The sequence below is a fragment of the Mesoplodon bidens genome (genome assembly GCF_964165515.1).
Source record: "Mesoplodon bidens genome assembly, chromosome: 2".
Lineage (NCBI taxonomy): Eukaryota > Metazoa > Chordata > Mammalia > Artiodactyla > Ziphiidae > Mesoplodon > Mesoplodon bidens.
This window is the reverse complement of record NC_138177.1, coordinates 91000845-91018294: the sequence shown is the minus strand read 5'-3', so window position 1 is coordinate 91018294 and position 17450 is coordinate 91000845. Positions and strand designations below refer to the sequence as shown.

The 17450-nt window shown below is 38.0% G+C and overlaps 1 protein-coding gene across 1 annotated transcript in view; it reads right to left on the bottom strand.

Moving 5' to 3' along the window:
- VAV3 (vav guanine nucleotide exchange factor 3) overlaps nucleotides 1-17450 on the bottom strand; it is a 407347-nt gene that overhangs the window by 293236 nt on the left and 96661 nt on the right. The gene's annotated exons all lie outside the window — the stretch shown is intronic.

Sequence of the window (17450 nt, the reverse complement as noted above, 5' to 3'; positions counted from 1 at the left end):
TCCACAGCCAAGTCCTTCCCCCCCACTTTAAAAATTTTTTTTCTTTTCCCTCCTCCTCTTCTTTACTATTGTGGCACTGACGTACATTCCGGTTGTTGATTCATCTATATTTTTATTGTTATATTCTTTCTAACATATCTGTTAGTTTCCTAGTCTAATTTTATTTTTTACTTTGTTATTGTTCTCTTTTTTTTCTTTTTTGGCCATGCCACATGGCTTGCGGGATCTTTCTTCATGAGACCAGGGTAGGGGCGAAGCTCCTGCGGTGGGATCTCTGAGTCTGAACCACTGGACTGACAGAGAACCTCAGACCCCAGGGAATATTCACTGGAGTGAGGTCTCACGAAGTTCCTCAGCTCAGCACCAAGACCCAGCTCTACGCAATAACCTACAAACTCCAGTGTTGGAAGCCTCAGGCCAAACAACCAGTAAGACAGGAACACAATACCACTCATTAAAAAAAAAAAAAGAGACGTCAAAAAAATATGTCACAGATGAAGGAGCAAAGTAAAAACCTATAAGACCAAATAAATGAAGAGGAAATAGGCAATCTACCTGAAAAAGAATTCAGAGTAGTGATAGTAAAAATGATCCAGAATCTCAGAAATAGAATGGAGGCACGGATTGAGAAAACACAAGAAATCCTTAACAAAGATATAGAAGAACTAAAGAACAAACAAACAGAGATAGATAAACAACATAATAAATGAAATGAAAAATACACTAGAAGGAATCAAAAACAGAATAACTGAGGCAGAAGAACGAATAAGTGAGCTGGAAGACAAAATGGTGGAAATAACTGCCAAGGAGCAGAATAAAGAAAAAAGAATGAAAAGAATTGAAGACAATCCCAGAGAACTCTGAGAAAACATTAAATGCACCAACATTCAAATTATGGGGGTCCCAGAAGAAGGGAAATAGAAAGGGTCTGAGAAAATATTTGAAGATACTATAGTTGAAAACTTCCCTAACATGGGAAAAGAAATAGTCACCCAAGTCCAGGAAGCATAGAGAGTCCCATACAGAATAAACCCTAGAAAAAACACATGAAGACACATATTAATCAAACTACCAAAAATTAAATTCAAAGAAAAAATATTAAAAGCAGCAAGGGAAAAACAAAAAATAACATACAAAGGAATCCCCATAAGGTTATCAGCTGAATTTTGAGTGGAAACTCTGCAAGCCAGAAGGGAGTGGCAGGATATACTTAAAGTGATAAAAGAGAAAAACCTATAACCAAGATAACTCTACCCAGCAAGGATCTCACTGAGATTCCATGGAGAAGTCAAAAGCTTTTCACACAAGCAAAAGCCAAGAAAATTCCGCACCACCAAACCAGCCTTGCAACAAACGCTAAAGAAACTTCTCAAAGCGGGAAACACAAGAGAAGGAAAGGACTCACAAAAACAAACTCAAAAAAAATCAAAAAATGGTAATAGGAATATACATATCAATAATAACCTTGAATGTAAATGGATTAAGTGCCTGAACCAAAAGACAGACTGGCTGAATGGATACAAAAAAAAGACCCATATCTATGCTGTCTACAGGAGACCCACTTCAGACCTAGGGACACATACAGAGTCAAAGTGAGGGGATGGAAAAAGATATTCCATGCAAATGGAAACCAAAAGAAAGCTGGAGTAGCAATAGTCATATCAGACAAAACAAAACAAAGACTATTACAACAGACAAAGAAGGACACTACATAATGATCAAAGGATCAATCCAAGAAGAAGATATAACAATTGTAAATATTTATGCACCCAACATAGGAGCACCTCAAAACATAACACAAATGCTAACAACCATGAAAAGAGAAATTGACAGTAACACATTAACAGTAGGGGACTTTAACACCCCACTTACACCAATGGAGAGATAATCCAAACAGAAAATAAATAAGGAAACACAAGCTTTAAATGACACAACAGACCAGATAGATCTAATTAATATTTATAGAACATTCCACCCAAAAGTGGCAGAATAAACATTCTTCTCAAGTGCACATGGAACATTCTCCAGGACAGATCACATCTTGGGTCACAAATCAAGCCTTGGAAAATTTAAGAAAATTGAAATCATATCAAGCATCTTTTCTGACCACAACTATGAGATTGGAAATCAATTACAGGAAAAAAACCATAAAAAACACAAACCATGGAGGCTAAACAGTGTGTTACTAAATAACCAAGAGATCACTGAAGAATTCAAAGAAGAAATTAAAAAATACACAGAAAAAAATAACAACAAAAACACGACAACCCAAAACCTAAGGAATGCAGCAAAAGCAGTTCTAAGAGGGAAGTTTATAGCAATTCAATCTCACCTCAAGAAACATGAAAACTCTCAAATAAACAATCTAACCCTACACTTATAACAACTAGAGAAAGAAGAACAAAGAAAACCCAAAGTGAGCAGAAGGAAAGAAATCATAAAGATCAGGTCAGAAATAAATGAAAAAGAAATGAAGGAAATGATAGCAAAGATCAATAAAACTAAAAGCTGGTTCTTTGAGAAGTTAAACAAAATTGATAAACTCTTAGCCAGACTTATCAAGAAAAAAAGGGAGAGGACACAAATCAATAAAATTAGAAATGAAAAAGGAGAAATCACAACTGACACTGCAGAAATACAAAGGATAATGAGAGATTACTACAAGCAATTATATGTCAATAAAATGGACAACCTGGAAAAAATGGACAAATTCTTGGACAGGTACAAATTTCCAAGACTGAACCAGGAAGAATTAGAAAATATAAACAGACCTATCACAAGTAATGAAATTGAAACCCTAATTTAAAATCTTCCAAAAACAGAAGTCCAGGATCAGATGGCTTCACAGGTGAATTCTATCAAACAATGGGAGAAGAGCTAACACCGGATCCTTCTCAAACTCTTCCAAAAAATTGCAGAGGGAGAAACACTCCCAAATTCATTCTATGAAGCCACCATCACCCTAATTCCAAAACCAGAAAAAGATATCACAAAAAGAGAAAATTATAGACCAATATCACTGATAAACATAGATGCAAAAATTCTGAACAAAACACTAGCAAACAGAATCCAACAGCACATTAAAAGGACCATACACCATGATCAAGTGGGATTTATCCCAGGGATGCAAGGATCCTTCAATATATGCAAATCAATCAATGTGATACACCATATTAACAAATTGAAAGACAAAAACCATATGATCACTCAATAGATGCAGAAAAAGCTTGTGACAAAATTCAACACCCATTTATGATAAAAACTCTCCAGAAAATGGGCATAGAGGGAACCTCCCTCAACATAATAAAGGCCATATATGACAAACCCACAGCAAGCATCATACTCCATGGTGAAAAACTGAAAGCATTTCCTCTAAGATCAGGAACAATACAAGGATGTCCACTCTTGCCACTCTTATTCAACATAGTTTTGCAAGTCCCAGCCACAGCAATTAGAGAAGAAAAAGAAATAAAAGGAATACAAATTGGAAAAGAAGAAGTAAAACTGTCACTGTTTGCCAATGACATGACACTATACATAAAAAATCCTAAAGATGTCACCAGAAAACTACTAGAACTAATCAGTGAATTTGGTAAGGTTGCAGGATACAAAATTAATGCACAGAAATCTCTTGCATTCCTATACACTAACAACGAAAAATCAGAAAGAGAAATTAAGGAAACACTCCCATTTACTATTGCAGCAAAAAAGAATTAAATACCTAGGAATAAACCCACCTAAGGAGGTGAAAAACCTGTACTCAGAAAACTATAAAACACTGATGAAAGAAATCAAAGATGACATGAACAGATGGAAAAATATACCATGTTTTTGGATTGGAAGAATCAATACTGTGAAAATGACTATACTACCCATAGCAATCTACAGATTCAATGCAATCCCTCTCGAACTACCAATGGCATTCTTCACAGAATTAGAGCAAAAAATTTTACAATTCATATGTAAACACAAAAGACCCCAAGTAGCCAAAGCAATCTTGAGAAAGAAAAACAGAGTTGGAGGAATCAGGCTCCCCGACTTCAAACTATACCACAAAGCTACAGTAATCAAGACAGTATGGTACTGGCACAAAAGCAGAAATATAGATCAGTGGTACAGGACAGAGTGCCCAGAGATAAACCCATGCACATATGGGCACCTAATTTACAACAAAGGAGGTAAGAACATGCAATGGAGAAAAGACAGCCTGTTCGATAAGTGGTGCTGGGAGAACTGGACAGCTACATGTAAAAGAATGAAATTAGAACACTCCCTAACACAATACACAAAAATAAACTCCAAATGGATTAAAGACTTAAATCTAAGACCAGACAATATAAAACTCTTAGAGGAAAACATAGGAAGAACACACTTTGACATAAACCACAGCAAGATCTTTTTTGACCTACCTCCTAGAGTAACAGAAATAAAATAAAAAATAAACAAATGGGACTTAATTACACTTAAAAGCTTTTGTACATCAAAGGAAACCATAAACAAGACAAAAAGACAACCCTCAGAATGGGAGAAAATATTTGCAAATGAAATGACAGAGGATTAATCTCCAAAATATACAAACAGCTCATGGAGCTCAATATCAAAAAAAAAAAAAAACAAACAATCCAGTTAAAAAATGGGCAGAAAACCTAAATAGACATTTCACCAAGGAAGACATACAGATGGCCAAGAGGCACATTAAAAGATGCTCAACATCACTAATTATTAGAGAAATGAGAATCAAAACTACAATGAGTTATCACCTCACAGCAGTCAGAATGGCCATTATCAAAAAATCTAGAAACAATAAATGCTGGAAAGGGTGTGGTGAAAAGGGAACCCTCTTACTCTGTTGGTGGGAATGTAAATTGATACAACCACTATGAAAACAGTATGGAGGTTCCTTAAAAAACTACAAATAGAACTACCATATGACCCAGCAATCCCACCACTGGGCATATACCCTGAGAAAACCGTAATTCAAAAAGAGACACGCACCACAATGTTCACTGCAGCACTATTTACAATAGCCAGGACATGGAACGAAGCTAAATATCCATCAACAGATGAATGGATAAAGAAGATGTGGCACATATATACAATAGAATATTACTCAGCCATAAAAAGAGACAAAATGGAGTCATTTGTAGTGAGGTGGATGGACCTGGAGTCTGTCATACAGGGTGAAGTAAGTCAGAAAGAGCAAAACAAATACTGTATGCTAACGCATATATATGGAATCTTAAAAAAAAAAAAGGTACTGATGAACCTAGTTGCAGGGCAGGAATAAAGAGGTAGAGAATGGACTTGATGACATAGAGTGGGAGGGCGAAGCTGGGGCGAAGTGAGAGTAGCATCGATGTATATACACTACTGAATGTAAAATAGTTGGCTGGTGGGATGCAGCAGCATAGCACAGGGAGATCGGCTGGGCGTTCTGCGATGACCTAGAGGGGTGGGATAGGGAGGATGGGAGGGAGGCTCAAGAGGGATGGGATATGGGAACATGTGTATGTATATGGCTGATTCACTTTGTTGTGCAACAGAAACTAATACAGTCTTGTGAAGCAATTACACTCCAATAGAGATCTATTAAAACAAAATAAAAAACGTTCCACAGATGCAATGGTCACTTATGAGTTAAATTTCTATGTGTTTAACAGCTACTCTTATACTCAAATGAGGCTGTAAAGTGTGGGGGTGGCTGTATAATATTTTTATCCAAACTAGCCCACTGCTAAGAATGAAGGCACTATTAATAATGATGCTGGGTTAAAGGCATAAACCAAGTTCACCCTGGGCAAGCACAGATGTATGGTTACCTACCATCATGTCAGTGAAGAGCCTCGCCTTTGGCTCTTTCCACAAATGGCTTCAACAATAAACAATTCTCTTGTTTGCCATGAATTTTACAATCCTATGGTTATGTTGCTGGAATCTATTACAGTCAGTAAATTCACTCACTGTCTCCACGAGCTCATCTACCACTCACTTTTCATCCTCCTGCAACTGGGTCTTCTGCCACCCCAGTCAACTGCAACTGTCCTAACAGTGGTCTAGTTGCTGCTAAATCTAACGGCATTTCTCTGCAATTTTTCTGCAACATGTGATTATAGTGACTTCTCTGCCCATCTTGAAAACATCTTCTCCCTGCCATAGAGGATCATGAATATTGATGTAAGTGTCTCATCTCTCAGGTGTGTGAGAGTGAAAAAGGTTGAGAACTACTGGAAAATGATGTGAAAGCGTAACACTAACTTCTGTAACAAACAAACCCCCAAATTTCAGTGTTTTAACATGCTGACAGCTTATTTTTGTTCACATAATAATCCGAGTGTTCCTGGTCAGCAGGCAACCTTCCCCTACATAATGATTCAAGGACCCTGTATCCATACATTCTGTGGCTTCCCCATCCTCTAAGGCCTCAAGGACCTCTGTATTCAGTTGGTGAATGGGAAAAAGCAAACACACATGGAGGATAGCAGGTAGAAAGACTTTACGGGCCAGGCCTCAAGATGATAAATATTACTTCTACCCACATACATGCAGTCACATGGCCACATTGAACTGCCACGGAGGCTGGGAAATGCCATATAGATATGTGCCCAAAAGAAGAAACAGGTTTGGTGAATAGCATGACAGTGTCTGTCACAAAGAAGGCCTTTCATGAAATCTACAGTATTTTAAAACTCCATTTATATGGTAAATTCCTTAAAAGCAGGAGCAGGAATTGTGTTATTGCTAGAACCTACACCAAATCTTTGTGTTTCAACCATGCCTGACTTCCCTGTTATGACTGGTAGGTGGCTCACCATAAATCTAACTGCTGAGGAACCTAAAGAAAAATAATTCATCCTAATGACAATATAACCAGAAAGAAAAAAAAGAGGACTCAAGAGCAGGTCTCCCACACACAGAGGTAGGAGGTCCCAAAATAGCATAACATGCTCACTTGTTCCTTCGTCTCTACTGTAGGGACACCTGCTGAGCCCAGAGAGGGCACAGACTACAAGAGAGGGGAAAAGCGGAGAGCACTGAGAAGGGCAGTATCCTTCCACTTCTGCCCACAATACAGTGTGGCTCTGCTGCCCTGAGGGATTCCAATGGCCCAGCTGGGCCTCCAAGGCTTCACTGGTGGTATCCCTCAGCCTTTCCTGACAGGGACCACAGAGGCACCTAGGGAACAATGGAAGAAGAGCCTAGAGCATCTTCTGGAGCATCAGCTGATCCCGAGCACACTCACAGCAAGCTCACAGGTGACACTGATGATACCAGGTGGAGCAGCTAAGGAGCGAGATGACAGACACAGGAAACCTTGTAATCAACTACAAGAATGGCCACGAATTCTTCCCCATGTTTTGGTAATCAACAAACAGTCTGAGAATTATCTTTCTAAAGTCACATGCTAAAGCGACAAGACTACTAAACTAAAATATTCAATAATCTGAACAAGATTAGCCTAGATGATTTTTAAATGCTTAATAGGGAAAAACTATCACTTTCAAATTCTCCACTGATCAAGGGAAATAGAATTAAGTACAGGGAACATCTATAAACTTATGTCATTACCTTCCCCTGCAACCATGACGTTTATCTTCAAAAAATAATAAATCATCATTAGATTTGCTCTTAATAGATCTGCTCAAAGACTGTGACACAATTACATGGAACAGAAAGCTATCAATTCATTTGCATGTGATTTTGATATATTTGCATAAGATTTCAAAGACCTATAACATAGTCTTTATTGATTTTCAGGGTTTGTTTCAATATCACCCTTTGAAGCAGAGTAATATTTTGATACTTGCAAAATATGTGCTGTTAAAAAGAATGCCAGATATGGACTACTTTGGGTATTACCACTGGTGAACATGGGGAACAGCAAAAAACGTTTTCCACAGTTCTTATCCTAAATTCCTATATTAGAATATTTTTTCTTTTCCAGAAAAAAAAAAAAAAAGCTTAGAAAAAAAAAACAACTCCCGGGCTTCCCTGGTGGCGCAGTGGTTCATGCCCCGGTCCGGGAAGATCCCACATGCCGCGGAGTGGCTGGGCCCGTGAGCCATGGTCGCTGAGCCTGCGCGTCCGGAGCCTGTGCTCCTTAATGGGAGAGGCCACAACAGTGAGAGGCCCGCATACTGCAAAAAAAAAAAAAAAAAAAAAAAAAAAACTAAAAAAAAAAATCATCTATATTTTGAACCTAATGAGTTGAACCTGCAGAAGGGGTATTGGAAGACCTCTGCCAGGGATTCATGCTGGCCATAACATGTTTGTTTTGAAGGTGTAGCTTGGGTTGTAACGGTTTTTAAGTAGGCACCTGGGGACTTCCCTGTTAGCACAGTGGTTATGAATCCACCTGCCAATGCAGGAGTCACAGGTTCGAGCCTTGGTCTGGAAAGATCCCACATGCCGCAGAGCAACTAAGCCCATGAGCCACAACTACTGAGCCGGCGTGCCACAACTACTGAGCCCACGCGCCTAGAGCCCGTGCTCCGCAACAAGAGAAGCCACCTCAATAAGAAGCCCGTGCACTGCTACAAGGAGTAGCCCCCGCTCGCCGCAACTAAAGAAAGCCCATGTGCAGCAACGAAGACCCAACGCAGCCAAAAATAAATTAATTAATTAAAAAAAAAAAAGAAGTCATAATAAAATAGAAGAATTATAACAACATACTATGATAAAAATTATGTGAATGCAGGAAAAAAAAGAAAAAGAGGTTTCATTTTAGGATAGAGGAACAATATGTAAATATACAAACAGAACTGCCTCTGTCCAATTAATTATGTTTAAACATGTATTTCATCAATAACATTTTTCTAGCACACATTCACATGGCAGGCATTATAGTAAAGACCTTACATACAACATTATCTGTTTTAATCTTCTCAGAAACTGTACAAAGTAGATAAATTGGTTTTCTTGGTTAATTAGCTGATATCATTGCTGAAATCCTGCTTGCCTTCATATTTTAATCACCCTATATGCCTATATTCACTTAGATCAAACTTGTAAAGTTAATAAACTTTCACTGATAAAAATATGTGCACTAAAGAGAAGCTATATATGAAGGTAAAGATTGCCTTGTTATTATTAAATTGCTAATGTATTACTTTTATTCTTTTCTCACACACCCCCAAAAAAGGCTATCTCCTTTGTCATGTAATAATAAATTAGCGTCATCCCTATTGTTTTACTATTCTTATTAGAAATCCTAAATAATAACCCCTAAACTAGGGATTTTGAATTTTGTTGAATCTTTTAAAAGTTAGTAACATATTTTCCATCATAATGAATAGTGAAGGTTTAGGAATAGGAAGATATCAAGTGTAGAAGAGATTATATTTCAGTACTTTTTCAACTGCTGTTTCATTGCTGTAAAGCTTCTTGTGGGTATTTTGTGGGGGTTTTTTTTTGGCACATCTGGGCATTGGTATTTTTTTTTCTGCAACAAAACTAAAATCTATTTTCATGAATTATTCAAAATGAATGCAGAGGAAAGAGGGGACATTATTGACTGACTGTGCCTGATTCTCATCTCAGAAAAAGTGTTTACCAAACACTATGCTGCACTTCCTAAAGGCAGAATGAAGAATGCTTTCCAGATTCCTTTTATATCAGCTGGTACTAGAGACAGAAAGAATGTCAAGTAAGATTGTATGGATTACATGGGAAATTTTTCATGGAAAAGAAAAGGATATAACTATTACATTATATTATTGACAAGACTCAAAGTAGGAATAGGTTTTATGTATTTAACAAATGATGTGTAACAACACAGGAAGACAAAGGGTTATCCTGAATAAACTACAAGCACACTGGCCCTATAATGAAGAAGATATGCTTATAAAATTTTATGACTTTTGTTTGGTTGTTTTTGGTTTTGTTTTTGGTTGGTTGGTTTTGGCTACACCACGCAGCATGTGGAACTTCCCCGACCAGGGATTGAACCCATGCCCCTTGCAGTGGAAGCATGGAGTGCTAACCACTGGATAACCAAGGAAGTCCAAAATTTTATGACTTAAATTTTGTTAATTCTTGTCAATGTAGTAACTCACTCTTAATATAACAACAATAAAATTTAAGTTAAAGGGGGGAAATCCACCCAGTTGTAAGAAAATCCCCTTGTTTCCATTTCTTTGCTACTAAGGGGATAAGACTAAAACATGACCTTTATTTTGAGATTGACATATGGTACCACTGACATATAAGTTCTTCCTAAGAACTATTCTATTCTCCTCTAATCTAGTCCTCAAAATTATTGCTTTTGAAATTTTAATATATTCCTTAAAACCAAAATCTAAGAAAAATTTAAATATAATACCATGCAAGGAAAAATAAAAACAGTGAAACCTCTCTATCAGAATATCCTGGAGGGCCTCCCTGGTGGCGCAGTGGTTGAGAGTCCGCCTGCCGATGCAGGGGATGCGGGTTCGTGCCCCGGTCTGGGGGGATCCCATATGCCGCGGAGCGGCTGGGCCCGTGAGCCATGGCCGCTGGGCCTGCGCGTCCGGAGCCTGTGCTCTGCAGCGGGAGAGGCCACAACAGTGAGAGGCCCGCATACCGCAAAAAGAAAAAAAAAAAAAAAAAAAAAAGAATATCCTGGAATTGTGAGCCATACATAATAATATTTGGGTCAACTCTCCATGGAAATAAAATCCCATGGGCAGGAATATGACATCTAACTCTCTAAATGTTCTTGAAATTATAGGATTCTTTCACGGAGGGCTGTATCAGAACACTGACATTTTTGACAAGGTCAGAATGGCTTAAATGCTTTCTAGATAATATTTTTTGAGCCAGATAAAAATCTTAGAACTCAAGTGCCCATGACTCTCTCAAGAATTCTTGAGTTTCCTGACAAAAGAACATGTTTTACCAATCAACCTATTTGTCTACAACAGTATATTCACTGTACTGAAACTCTCTATAAAAATGTATTGAGACATGTACCAAAATGTTCATTGCAGCTCTATTCACAATAGCCCGGAGCTGGAAACAACCTAAGTGTCCATCATCGGATGAATGGATAAAGAAGATGTGGCACATATATACAATGGAATATTACTCAGCCATAAAAAGAAACGAAACTGAGCTATTTGTAATGAGGTGGATAGACCTAGAGTCTGTCATACAGAGTGAAGTTAGTCAGAAAGAGAAAGACAAATACCGTATGCTAACACATATATACGGAATTTAAAAAAAAATGTCATGAAGAACCTAGGGGCAAAACGAGAATAAAGACACAGACCTACTTGAGAATGGACTTGAGGATATGGGGAGGGGGAAGGGTAAGCTGTGACAAAGCGAAAGAGAGGCATGGACATATATACACTACCAAACGTAAGGTAGATAGATAGTGGGAAGCAGCCGCAGAGCACAGGGAGATCAGCTCGGTGCTTTGTGACCGCCTGGAGGGGTGGGATGGGGAGGGTGGGAGGGAGGGAGATGCATGAGGGAAGGGATGTGGGAACAGATGTATATGTATGACTGATTCACTTTGTTATAAAGCAGAAACTAATTAAAAAAAAAAAAGAAATCTAGAAACAATAAATGCTGGAGAGGGTGTGGAGAAAAGGGAACACTCTTGCACTGCTGGTGGGAATGTGAATTGGTACAGCCACTATGGAGAACGGTATGGAGGTTCCTTAAAAAACTACAAATAGAACTACCATATGACCCAGCAATCCCACTACTGGGCATATACCCTGAGAAAACCATAATTCAAAAAGAGACATGTACCAAAATGTTCATTGCAGCTCTATTCACAATAGCCCGGAGCTGGAAACAACCTAAGTGTCCATCATCGGATGAATGGATAAAGAAGATGTGGCACATATATACAATGGAATATTACTCAGCCATAAAAAGAAACGAAACTGAGCTATTTGTAATGAGGTGGATAGACCTAGAGTCTGTCATACAGAGTGAAGTTAGTCAGAAAGAGAAAAACAAATACCGTATGCTAACACATATATACGGAATTTAAAAAAAAAATGTCATGAAGAACCTAGGGGCAAAACGGGAATGAAGACGCAGACCTACTTGAGAATGGACTTGAGGATATGGGGAGGGGGAAGGGTAAGCTGTGACAAGGCGAAAGAGAGGCATGGACGTGTATACACTACCAAACGTAAGGTAGATAGATAGTGGGAAGCAGCCGCAGAGCACAGGGAGATCAGCTCGGTGCTTTGTGACCGCCTGGAGGGGTGGGATGGGGAGGGTGGGAGGGAGGGAGATGCATGAGGGAAGGGATGTGGGAACAGATGTATATGTATGACTGATTCACTTTGTTATAAAGCAGAAACTAATTAAAAAAATAAATAAATAAACTTAAAAAAAAATAAAAATAAAAAATAAAAATAAAAAATAAAAAATAAAAAAATGTATTGAATAATTCCGGATGGTTGTTTCAGAGCTTGGTACATAACAGTAGTCCTAAAACACTTGCAAGTTGTTTACCATTATTGGACTTAAGTTATTTGATTCTAACGAAAACATTTACTGAGCCCCTCCTTTAGTGAATGCAGCCAAGGCTTTTACAAATGCCCTAGATTACAGAAAACTCAAGCCTGACTCTTAACTCAAAAAAAGAACAGTAGTTTTAGTCCAGTAAAAACCCATCAGAAATGATCATCACCTTTGGTTGGTTATCAGAAAATTAAACACAAAACAAAATATGTATAAAACTGAAGAAATTTTTCTTTAAGAGACAACGACCAAATACATTGATTCAATCCTGGTTCAAAGAAACCAGCTATAAAAGATATTTTAGGAATAACTGTTGAAATCTGAGTATAGTCCAGATATAGTAAGAGATATGGTCTAGTGGTATTAGGGAAGGATTATTCATATTATGTGCAATAAAGATTATTATGGCTACATAGGAAATAGCCTTATTTGGGGAGCTATAAAGCCTGAAGTATTTAGGAGACAAATGCATGATGCTTACCTATAATTTTCTTTGAAATGGTTCAGGAAAAATAGCAAATTATGTTTATATAATAATACTAGAAAAAGCAAATATGGTCAAATGTTAACAACTTTTGAAAAGTAGATATATGAGTGGTCACTGTAGTGGTCTTTCTATTGATACATTTCTGTATGTATGATTATTTCTATAATATATATTTTTTTAATTCATGGGCTTATTCTGTTTTTTTCCAAATTCCACCAGGCACAAAGGTTTAAGGCCAATTCAAAAGCTCACTTTTTTAATTTATTGGGTTTTTTCCTTGACTTCAGGACAACTGAGAGAGAAATGCAATCCTCAAACTAGCTGGTATGATGATAGTGTCCCTTCCTCAAAAGAGCTTCTAATCTCTTTCAATTTTCAATGTTTTAACCTTTAACTGCTCTGTTTTATATGTGTTGTTATGGTAAGATGTCTCAAATTATTCTTAAACGTGAGCAGGTTATAAACAAAAAGGAAGGAATTGAGGATATTATGCTTATTTCATTTAAAGAAGAAAAGTCAGAGGAGCATGAAAACAATCTTCATGTATTTCAAGGATTTTTCTACAGATTCACGTATTTGAAGGATTTTTCTACAGAACATTTATAAATTAATTCTATGCTGCTCCAGGATCAATGACTAGAAAATTTAGGTAGACTATGATTTATCATTAGTGATGATTTTCTAAATAGTTCATTATCTATAACTGGAATTGTTGCTTCTTAGGGAATTTCTGTGCCTTCACTTGGAACTTTCCAAATACTGTACAAGGAAGTAAAACTATGGGCCCAAAACAGTATAGGAAAAAGGATATATGTGTTTGATTGCTTACTTATCTACCTAAATATCTACTTTCTTATGAAAATCTTAGGGGCAGTCTACTGACCAAAATCCAAGTTACAACAAACGTGAAAAACCCTTAGTGATCTTTTGGAAAACAAATGCTAATTAATATCATCTCCCTTTTATCATATTTTGTAGTAGTTTCACTATAATGCTCTGAAATTTTCAACTACCAGCTCCCTAAGAAATTGTATGTCATCATCTGGCAGTAATAAATATTCTTCTGCTGTTTCCTCCCCAAAACTGAATAGGCTATTAGAAAAACATCAGCAGGGATTTTGCTAAAGCATTGTTAAACTTCATAGACAGAGTTAATTCTAATCTGAATCTGGCCTTCTATGCAAATTTTCTTTTTATTACTTTACCCAATCCAATGCCAATGCTATCGATCATCATCAAAACTTGACCTAGACAAACCAATAAAAATGGTGCACTATATCCTCCCATATCATAATACAACCATTCTAAGGTGATCACTGTCTAAGATGAATTATGAGTAGGCAACTACTTTAAAAAGACAGCTTCAAGAGTAGAAATTACCTACAAGGTACCTGCCCACTCAGAAGCAGCAAGCATGATCCTATACCCTTTACACAGAAACGTAAGAAGAAAGTAGCAAGATAAAGCCTTCCTAGGGTCACGAAGCACATTTAGTATGAAACTGACGGTGTGCACACATGCACACAGTTCCAGAGGGAATACTCCAGAAGATTTAAATGCCATTCATTCATTCTAACCTGATTTTTGACTGTCCTACGCACTGGCTTGTCCCGACACTATGAGTCCTCAAACACTATGTTGATTCCGCAGGACTTTTCACACACAGAGGGCACTAGAACGGGCACTGAGGCAAACCAGAGAAAGGCCCCTAATCCATTAATATTTCTCCAATGCAGTCCTCCAAAGACACAGGTGCTTTAGGTGGAAAACAAGTGACTCAGATACTAAACTATCCAGAGGAAGCTTGTGTGGCCGGACTCCACACAGCTGCAGTGACTGCCAAGCATTGTTCCCTATTGTTTTCTGGGGCCCATCATGCTCCTGAGGCACACTTCCTCCGCTAACCCTGTGCAGACAAGAGCGTTCATCCTGCTCCACCCACACGCTCCACTCACTGAGCGGGGAAAGCAAATGCCAGCACTCCTTTATTCCTACAGATGTGCATAAGCCATTAAAAAAAACAGCGAGAAATAAAGATGGAAAGTGATATTCTCATTTTCTAGAGGATCCTGTTGAGAAGAAATACACAGGCTCAATAGCTGAGGACTAAAAGCCAAGGGTTTTGCATCACTGCTGCTTGTACAGACAAGTAAATTGGCTATTATGATATCATGCACTAGGGTTAACCAATTCTCCTTGTGGAATTCTCAACTGTCATACTCACAATAACAATTTGTTTGAAAGCAAATTAGACTCAATGAACTCCATATGTAACTTGGAAAAACTGTACCCGACCTTTAAACCAATGTGACAGGGTTAAGGATCCCAGAACACAGCTGAGATGGGATATGGCTCAACAGCTAAGCTAGGAATAAGAATGTGAATACTAATCAGCATGTATTTGCCACAGCCTTGGAAATGCAGACACTTTTCCTAGAAAGCTTCCTATTACAAAAAAGAAAAAAAAAAAAAGTTCAATTTTTAAAAGAAATCATGAAACCAAAAAAAGGTTTTTAAGTGTTCTACCAGAGACTAAGCCTCTCCTATATAATCAGCAAGTGCAAAAAAACATCAAAAGTGAAATACAGGAAAAATTTAGAATGGTCAAATATAGTAAAAAAAAAAAAAAAACCTTTGAAAAATAAGACAGACAAAATACCTACTGGGTTGCAAAATATATCTACAGAAAGTTAGTTAGAAATGCCATTAGAATTCTTTTGCATTAAACCCACACACATACAGTAAGTTATACCTGCACCTGCTCCATTATTTCCCCCTTGCAGTGAACTCTACTTCCCCTCCAGTCATCCAGGAGCAGCTCAGGAGTCAATGTTCTCTCTTCTCTATCCTTACCCTTTCATGGGTCACATCAATTCCTAAACACCACAAAGTTCTCAAACTCTGGCCCATCTTGCTGTCACTCTAGTAAAGGTCTGCATACTTTTCAACCACACTGCTTGGGTCTCACATCTGCTCTTCCAACCGCTGCCATTACAACCATCCAGTACAGCCTCCCCCCTCAACTGACGGAGTCCTTGGCTCAAGTGCAGAGTGGGTCATCTCTTATCTCTCTGCTAAAACCACTCACTGGCCCTTCATCAGAATCAATGCAGACCCTTCAAGACTCAAGAGCCCTCCCACCCTGGCCCCAATCTCTGTGGGACCTCGAGATGCAGCTCACCCTAACTGCATCTTAACTCACGCTAGGATGATTCTCTGCAGAATCCCAAGCATTCCAGATGGATTCCCCCTTCCATATCTTCCTACCTAACAGCCCCTCAATCTACAAGATGCTTCCCCACTTCTGCTTGGAAGCAGTGCAGTAAAATCATTAAGACTGTGGCCTCTGAAGTTAGACATTGACTCAGATCCATGCTCCATCACCTACAAGCTATGATTTTTTCTTATATTTCTGAGCCTGTTTCTTTGGCCATAAAATGGAGATAAATACCAACATCATAGGGTTCCTGTGAGGATAGAGTACAATGGTAATAAAAGGACATGGCATTGGTAAGTGCCTAATAAATAAGAGTCAGCAGCAGTGCCCCCTCCTATTTTTTTCGCCTAGATGAAGCATGAGGATAAACTCTAAGGCGCCTTCCTTAACCACACTGAGGATGAGCTGATCCCTTTCCTTGACTTCCTCCACAGCATCTTTTGTCAATTACTGCATTTAGCATATCATATTGAAATAATTTATTTAATTACTTATATAATCTGCAGTGTGGGGGCATTCCTTAAAAAGGATTAAAAGGGCTTCCCTGGTGGTGCAGTGGTTGAGAGGCTGCCTGCCAATGCAGGGGACACGAGTTCGTGCCCCAGTCCGGGAAGATCCCACACGTTGCGGAGCGGCTGGGCCCATGAGCCACGGCCACTGAGCCTGCGCGTCCGGAGCCTGTGCTCCTTAATGGGAGAGGCCACAACAGTGAGAGGCCTGCGTACCGCCAAAAAAAAAAAAAAAAAAAAAAAAGGATTAAAAGCATGCCAAATACATGCTGATTAGTACACACAGTCTTATTCCTTTACCTTGCTACTTTGGTTTAAAAGCCTCTTCAAAAAAGCTTAAATTATGAGGATGATTATAATTTTTGTGACTTTCTGTTTGAATTTAAAAAAAAAGCTTAAATTACATATAAACAACATTAACTAAAGGTATAATGAGGCTCAGGTATGTCATCATATGATAGAAATTGCAATGTCTAGCTATACAGTACTTAAGAAAATATATGCAACTTAAAAATCATGAATTATGTTTATGCATACAGTTATAAGCATAGGTTCACTAAATAAGTTACTCTAGACAACATGTTTGTAGATATATATACTATATCTTGGTATATCTATTAACCCATATCTGTGTGCATATTTACATGTATATTAGGAATCTAATAGAGAGAACTTAAAAAAAAAAAAAAACCTACCCCGAAGATTCAGTCTTAGTTTCAGGAGGAACCCTGGAGACAGCAAAGAGAAGGTGAGTTTCAGTTCTCAAACTAGA